This window comes from Macrotis lagotis, chromosome 4, assembly GCF_037893015.1.
Source record: "Macrotis lagotis isolate mMagLag1 chromosome 4, bilby.v1.9.chrom.fasta, whole genome shotgun sequence".
In the NCBI taxonomy this organism is placed as follows: domain Eukaryota; kingdom Metazoa; phylum Chordata; class Mammalia; order Peramelemorphia; family Peramelidae; genus Macrotis; species Macrotis lagotis.
The window spans coordinates 190,406,820-190,414,281 of record NC_133661.1 but is presented as its reverse complement, the minus strand read 5'-3'; positions in this window follow the sequence as shown (position 1 = coordinate 190,414,281).

Genomic DNA, 7,462 nt, shown 5'->3' with positions numbered 1-7,462 from the left:
GAAGCAGTGAAGCAGACATCATCCTAATTCACAATTTTGTCTGGAGCCAACCTGATTTCCCCTTGCTTCACTCTTTTTTATTTTTTTTTGCAAGGCAAACGGGGTTAAGTGGCTTGCCCAAGGCCACACAACTAGGTAATTATTAAGTGTCTGAGACTTGATTTGAACCCAGGTACTCCTGACTCCAGGGCCGGTGCTTTATCCACTACGCCACCTAGCTGCCCCCACTCTTTCTTTAGTAGCTGGAACCAGCTAGGAGTCACTCAAAATATATTACTACAAGTCTGGATCCTGGATAAGTTTCTCTGAGTTTGCAGTAAAACCAATAACCCTACATATTTTAGAGGTTAAGAGTTCATGTAGTTTTGAATTTTTGATGCCTTCCTGATCCTCCTTTTACTAATCTCTTCTGTCTTCCCTTTTCTCTCAGTGCCTTCCTTAGTATCTTTCTCCCCCTCCTTTCTGCTCCCAAACAAACCATTCTGGCTATCCTTGTCAATTAAAAGGGAGACTTGATAGGTTTAAATTTGAGCATCAAAACCATTAATGTGGGTGTTTTGGGTGTTTTGCTGTTTTCTCTAGGATATAATTATAGAGCCTTTAAAAGAAGACTCTTTTGGAGGAAACATGGGCAGGGTCTGAAGCATTCTTAAATCAGGTCTAGTATTCTTTATTATATTCTTAATCTTTCTGCCTGAAGTCCTTTTTTATATGTTCATCCCTCCTGTCCAAGATAGTGTTTAAGTAGAGCTTGATGGAGGTAAAAAAATTGAATAATCTTTTTTTTTTTTTTTAGGTTTTTGCAAGGCAAATGGCGTTAAGTGGCTTGCTCAAGGCCACACAGACAGGCAGTTATTAAGTGCTCGAGGTCAGATTTGAACTCAGGTATTCCTGACTTCAGGGCCATTGCTCTATCCACTGTGCAACCTAGCTGCCCCTGAATAATCTTTTTATTAAAATTTTTTAAAGAAAGATTTCATAAGAAGTCATACAGAAAGCTGAAAAGCAATTTTCACAGCTAGTGTTTCTAATAGAGGACTCTTTTCTCAACATATATAGAGAACCGAATCAAATTTATAAGATTGCAAATCATTCTCTAATTGATAAATGGTCAGTGGATTTATACAGGTAGTTTTAAGATGAAGAAACTAAAGCTTATCTATAGTAATATGAAAAAATTCTCCAAATCATAATAGTTTAGAGAAATGCAAATTAACACAACTATAAGATACCATCTCATACCTATCAGATTGGCTAAGCTGCCAAAAAAGGAAAATGATCAATATTGGAGAGAATATGGGAAAATTGAGAAACTATGCATAGTTGCTGGAGATGTAAATTGATCTGATTCTGGAGAGCGCTTTGGCACTAGATCTATATCCTAAAGAGATCATAAAAAAATACACAAAAGACCTTCATATATGGTAGATATGTTATAGAAAGTACCATCACATCCAGAGAAAAATCTATGGAGTCTGAATGCAGGGCAAAGCATGATATATTCATTTTTAAATACTTTTTTAAGTTTTTTCTTTCTTTCTCAGGTATTTACTTCCCACCTACTTTCCCCATTCTAATTTTCTTCCACGACATGACTTTATCGAAATAAGTTAAACATGATTGTACAACTTTTACCAGATTATTCATTGCCATGAAGAGGGGGAGTGAAGGAAGGGTAGTAGAAAAATGTGGAATTCATAAACACAAAATGACTGAATGTTAAAAACTACCTTTGCATGTAATTGAAAAAAATAATAAAGAAAAGAGGTAAAAGCTACATTCAAATGTCAAAGATAACAAATAATACTGTCTTGATGAAAACAAATTTTTTGATAAGGGTAGGGGTATGATCCAGATGCATGGAAGGAGAAAACTTCCTTTGGCAATGTAGCTTGACCACTGAATTAGTCTTAGCCTGGGCCAATAAGCAATTAGTTCTGTGACTTTCCCAGGGTCCTATAATTCTAGGTGTTAGAGAGAAGTCTTGGACTCATCCTAACAGAAGCCAGTAGACATATATCAAAATATATATTTCATTTATACTCCATTACCCACACATAAATACACACATACATGCAAATATATGTGTACATATATGTTCAATTGAACTCAATAAATCTTTTCATCTTCCCCTAATTAAAACTATTGGAAACTGGGGAATATATACAATTTAGGTAAAAAATCAAGGCTTAACCTATTGTTTTTTGTTGTTGATTGTCTAGACTTAAGAAAGTGATGGTTTAAATGTTTATAATAGAAATTAAATTTAAAAGCCTGTCCTGTGTTTTTAGAGCCCTGGCTTAAACCTTTACCAGCACATTGCTGTAATTGTGTAATCCTTGTGTCAAAAGTTAATAAGAAGATCTCTCGAACACCCTGGGATATCACATCTTATTTCTCTTAGAGTAGCTAGTTGTTGCATTGGATAGAGTGTTAGGACTGGAGTCAAAGATTCATCTTGAGTTCAGTTGCTTGGGCTTAGGCATTTACTAGCTGTTTGACCTTGGAAAAGTCAGTTAACCCACTTTGTCTTAGTTTCCTCATCTGTACAAAGCTGATAATGAAATGGAAAACTGCTTCAGAATCTTTGCCAAGACAGGTGATTATAATATACCTTTAGCTTTTTCATTTGAAAACTGTCTGATTATATCCTTTGACCATTTATCAATTGGAGAATGATTTGTCACCTTATAGATTTGTTGTAATCCTCTATATATTTTAGAAATGAGACCTTTATTAGTACCCCAACTGTGAAAATTGTTTCTGAGCCTCTGTTTTCCTTCTAATTTTGGCAGCATTGGTTTTATTAGTGCAAAACCTTTTTAATTTAATATAGTCAAAATCATACATTTCATAATTTATAATGTATTCTATTTCTTGCTTAGTCATAAATTTTTCCCTTTCCATAGATCTGACAGAGTATTTCTTGGTCTGTTATTTGATCTATGGTATTGCACTTTATGTCTAAATCCTGTACCATTTTGACTTTAATTTGGTATAGGGTGTGAGATGTGGGTCTATACCCAATTTTTGCCATTCTATTTTTCAGTTTTCCCAACAATTTTTGCCAAATAGTGAATGGATTTGTATTTTAAGAAGGCTCATATAACTCATCTTGAACTTAAATCCACTTTTTGTCTATCCATAAGTAGTATGACCAAAATTAGCATAAGCAGCAGAAAATTGATCCATACTTTTTTTGCATCTCAGCTTCAGAAGTTGTATTTAGTATCCAATCATCTGCAAACTGAAGATCATACAGCAACACTCCATCCACTTTGGTCTTGACTTGTAGCCAAGAAAATACAGGTGCTCCATCAACCAACACCACCATCCATATGTGGAACAATGGATTATAGCAAATGTAGAAGTTTTGAATACTGTGGACAAGTTCAATCACTTTGACAGTGTACTTTCCAAGGAGGTAAACAATGAAGTTTACAAATGCATTGCCAGAGCTAGCTCTGTATTTGGGAGACTCTGAAAGTGTGGGAGAGAAGAGGTATTAGACTGACTACTAAATTGAAGTCTAGGTTTTCATTCTTTTTGTATTGTGTTACTGTTTCTTGATTTCTCAGTCATCAGCTTCCTTTAGCTCCATTCTACATTTGAAGGAGTTGCTTTCTTCAGAGAGAGCTTTCTTTTCTCTCCTTTTCCATCTGGCTGCCAATTCTGCTTTTTTTTTTTAAGGTTTTTTTTTTTTGCAAGGCAAATGGGGTTAAGTGACTTGCCCAAGGCCACACAGCTAGGTAATTATTAAGTGTCTGAGACTGGATTTGAACCCAGGTACTCCTGACTGCAAGGCCGGTACTTTATCCACTACACCACCTAGCCGCCCCCCCCCAATTCTGCTTTTTAAGGCATTCTTTTCCTCCTTAACTTTCTTGGACTGATTTTTCCATTTGACCTAAACTAGTTTTTAACATGCTATTTTCTTCAGAATTTTTTTTTTTGGATCTCCTTGACTAAGCTGCTGACTTGGTTTTCATGCTTTTCCTGCATCTCTCTTATTTCCCTTCCCAATTTTTCCTCTATCTCCCTTAATTGATTTTTAAAATCTTTTTTTGAGCTTTGTCATAGCCTGAGCCCAACTCCTATATTTCTTGGAAGTTTTGGATATAGAAGCTTGGACTTGTCATCTTCTGAGTGTGTGTTTTGATCCTCTATGGGGCCAAAGTAATTGTCTATGGTCAGATTCCTTTTTTTCCTGTTTACTCACTTCCCCAGCCTGTGCCCTGGATTTGGGGTGCTCCCTAAGCTTTTGAGTCTATTGGGACACCCCCCACAAAGACCTCAGTTCCTTCAAGGTCTTATGAGAGGCTCTGACTGCTCTCCTGGTCTGTATTTTGGTCTGTGGATGACCACAAGCACACCCCTGTGAGGAGGCTGTCTGCTTTATAGCAATGGTGGCCCTCAGACTGTGACCAGGGTCTGAATATGGACAAAGCACCTGAGTCTTGTCCCAGGGACAGAATAGAGACCTTGACTGTTTCCCATGAACCCCTTACCTTCCGTGGGCTAGGTGCTCTGGAAGCAGCTGCTGGGCGGCTCCCTGCTGAGCAGCTCCATGTGCTGCTTCCCTTTCCTGGGATCTGGGCTGTGCTGAGGGCCCTGAGGGCCAAACTGGCTCCCACTCACTCTGGCAGAGGCTTCCCAGCTGATCTTCCAAGTAGTGCTTGGTGTTCCCTGGGTTGGTAGGTCAGGAAACTGCTTCTGCTGCCAGGAACTGGTGATCCCAGGAACTCAGCACCCTGTGGGCTGTTTCCAGAAGGCTGGAGCTCTTTTGCTTCAGTGCAATGATCCTGACTGTGCTGCTTCCACAATCCAACCCTGTGGAACAGAGTCTTCTCACAATCTTCTAGGTTACCTTGGGCTGGAGAATTGCCTGACTGGACCTTTCTGTGGATTCTGTCTCTCGGAAATTTAGTTAGAGCCATAGTTTTAAGATTTTTGAAGTATTTTGGAGAGAGCTCCTAGGCTGTTCTCATGTCGCCATTTTGGCTCTACCTCCAAACTGAAGTCTACAGAGCCCTTGTATATACCTCATTGCTATATGTTTGTGAAAACTGGACAGCCTACCAGCACCATGTCAGGAAACCGAATTGTTTCTATTTAAATTGTCTTAGGAAGATTTTGAAGAGAAGATATTAGACACTAAGGTTCTTTCTCAAGCTAAACCGCCTAGCACTCCAACATTACTATAGAGAATGCAACTACAATGGGCTGGGCACATTGTTAGAATGCCAGAGGTAAGCTTGCCAAAAAACCATTTTATGAAGAACTTGCACAGGGTTAGCTCTCACAAGGGTGTCAGAAGAAGTGATACTGAGACACCCTGAAGATCTCATTGAAGAACTTTAGAATTGATTGTACAGCTTGGGAGACACTGACACCAGACCGCCCAATATGGTGTGCTCTCATCAGTGAGGGTGCTGCACTCTATAAGAAAGGCAGAATTGAAGCAGCTCAAAGGAAACCTGACATCTGTAAGTTTAGAGTACCCACTCCAGGTGTTCACATGTATTATTTTGTGCCTGACCTTGTGAGAGATAAAGCATTCCAAGTTCATATTGGTCTGAGCAGCCACAGTCGGACACAGTGTAATTTGTCTCAGAAATAACAATGTCATTTTGGTCTTCTTCAATAACAAAGGACAAGAACCAACTGTATGATATGAAGAAGAATTCCTCATTTCCACTATATACAACTTTGGGTGTTACTACCAAAGGTACTGCCATTGAAATAAATGGGAGTGAACTGGGTTTTGTGACATAAGGAGCAAGGTTATCTGGGGAAAACATGTACAAGATGGCTATCAAGATGACTATTGATGGTCAGTGAATGAACTTGATGTTTTCATTATCTGCCCACTCTGTGGGCAGTGTATACATCATCTGCCTTCATGGACGTAGAAATAAATTATTCTCACCTATTCATTTTACTAGGAGAAGTCTTCACATACTTGAGTTAGACACCTCTCTACATCACCAATGGGTATGATGTCTGATGGTTTTCCACAACCTGGTTTAGCCCATCTGCCAAGACAACTTTCTTTCATGTGACTATTTGTGCATACTATAGCTTCTTGGAGGCACAGGTGAATGTTGAATGGCAGGTGGACACCAGGTGGATGAGTAGCCTTGTGAAAAAGGCTCAGCAATATCTGAGATGTTAGTCCTCTCTGATAACCCCATAAATCCCAAGTGTGATTTACAAAGAATGAAAATCAAAAATGAATAGTTTATTTACCTGGCTTGTGTGTCATGTTATTAGATATAGGGGGAAGGTGCAATATGTCAATGAACTATATAGATCTATGCATATTACCAGGAAAAAAATCTCATAAGTTAAACGACAATGCACCTAGCTAATTCTTCTTCTTCTTCTTCTTCTTCTTCTTCTTCTTCCTCTTCCTCTTCCTCCTCCTCCTCTTCCTCCTCCTTCTTCTTCTGGCTTTTGCAAGGTAGTGGGGTTAAGTGACTTGCCCAAGGTCACACAGCTAGGTTAGTATTAAGTGTCTGAGGCTGGATTTGAACTCAGGTCCTCCTGACTCTAGAGCTGGTGCTCTATCCACTGCACTACCTAGCTGCCCCCCCCAATGCTAATTATTTTCATTTTTATTATTTCATTGCTCTTCCAGAATGATCTGGAGACCACAACCCTCAGAGCACTGAAGGCAATATAATATTTATACTTAAATGTTTTATAAAAGCTTATATTCAGAATAAATTAATTCATGAACTGTCTACAAATCCAGTATTGTGGAAAAAAGCACTGAACTTTTGAAAACTCCTGAAAAGCAGGCTCAAATAAGATCCTTTTTACTGAAAGAATAGGTACAGTACTAAGGAGAGACTGTCTCCATTTGGAAAACCAACCAGATTGAGTATATGAAATTTCATCATCAGAAAGTGGCTATTACATTATTTGCCCATGACGGCTCATTAAAGTCTCTCAGTTCTTTTTTTTTTTTTAGTTTTTTTTCAAGGCAATGGGGTGAAGTGGCTTGCCCAAGGCCATACAATTAGGTAATTATTAAGTGTCTGAGGTCAAATTTGAACTCAGGTCCTCCTGACTCCTAGCTACCCCTAAAGCTACCTAGCACCACCAACTACCCCTAAAGTCTCTCAGTTCTACAGTGACAGCATCAAAATAGTGGAATGAGGAGGAAGAACCTAAGAAACACATGCCATTTATAAGCAACTGTTGCTACTTTAAACTAGACTTTATCATTCACTAATCACAATTACTTGCTAAATGGATGATTCATGTCACATTAATCTTCACATTGTTTCTATCAATGAAACTAGTGAACAAAAGTAAGATAAGGATAGCAAATGACTTGGACTTCAGCAAGGAAAATTTGGTATAGTAGAACTTATAATAAATACCTGCAAAAGCCTAAAGTTTAATGCTGCTTTTACCCCAGCATTTGTGGCAGATGAAGAGGCAGAGAATTTTA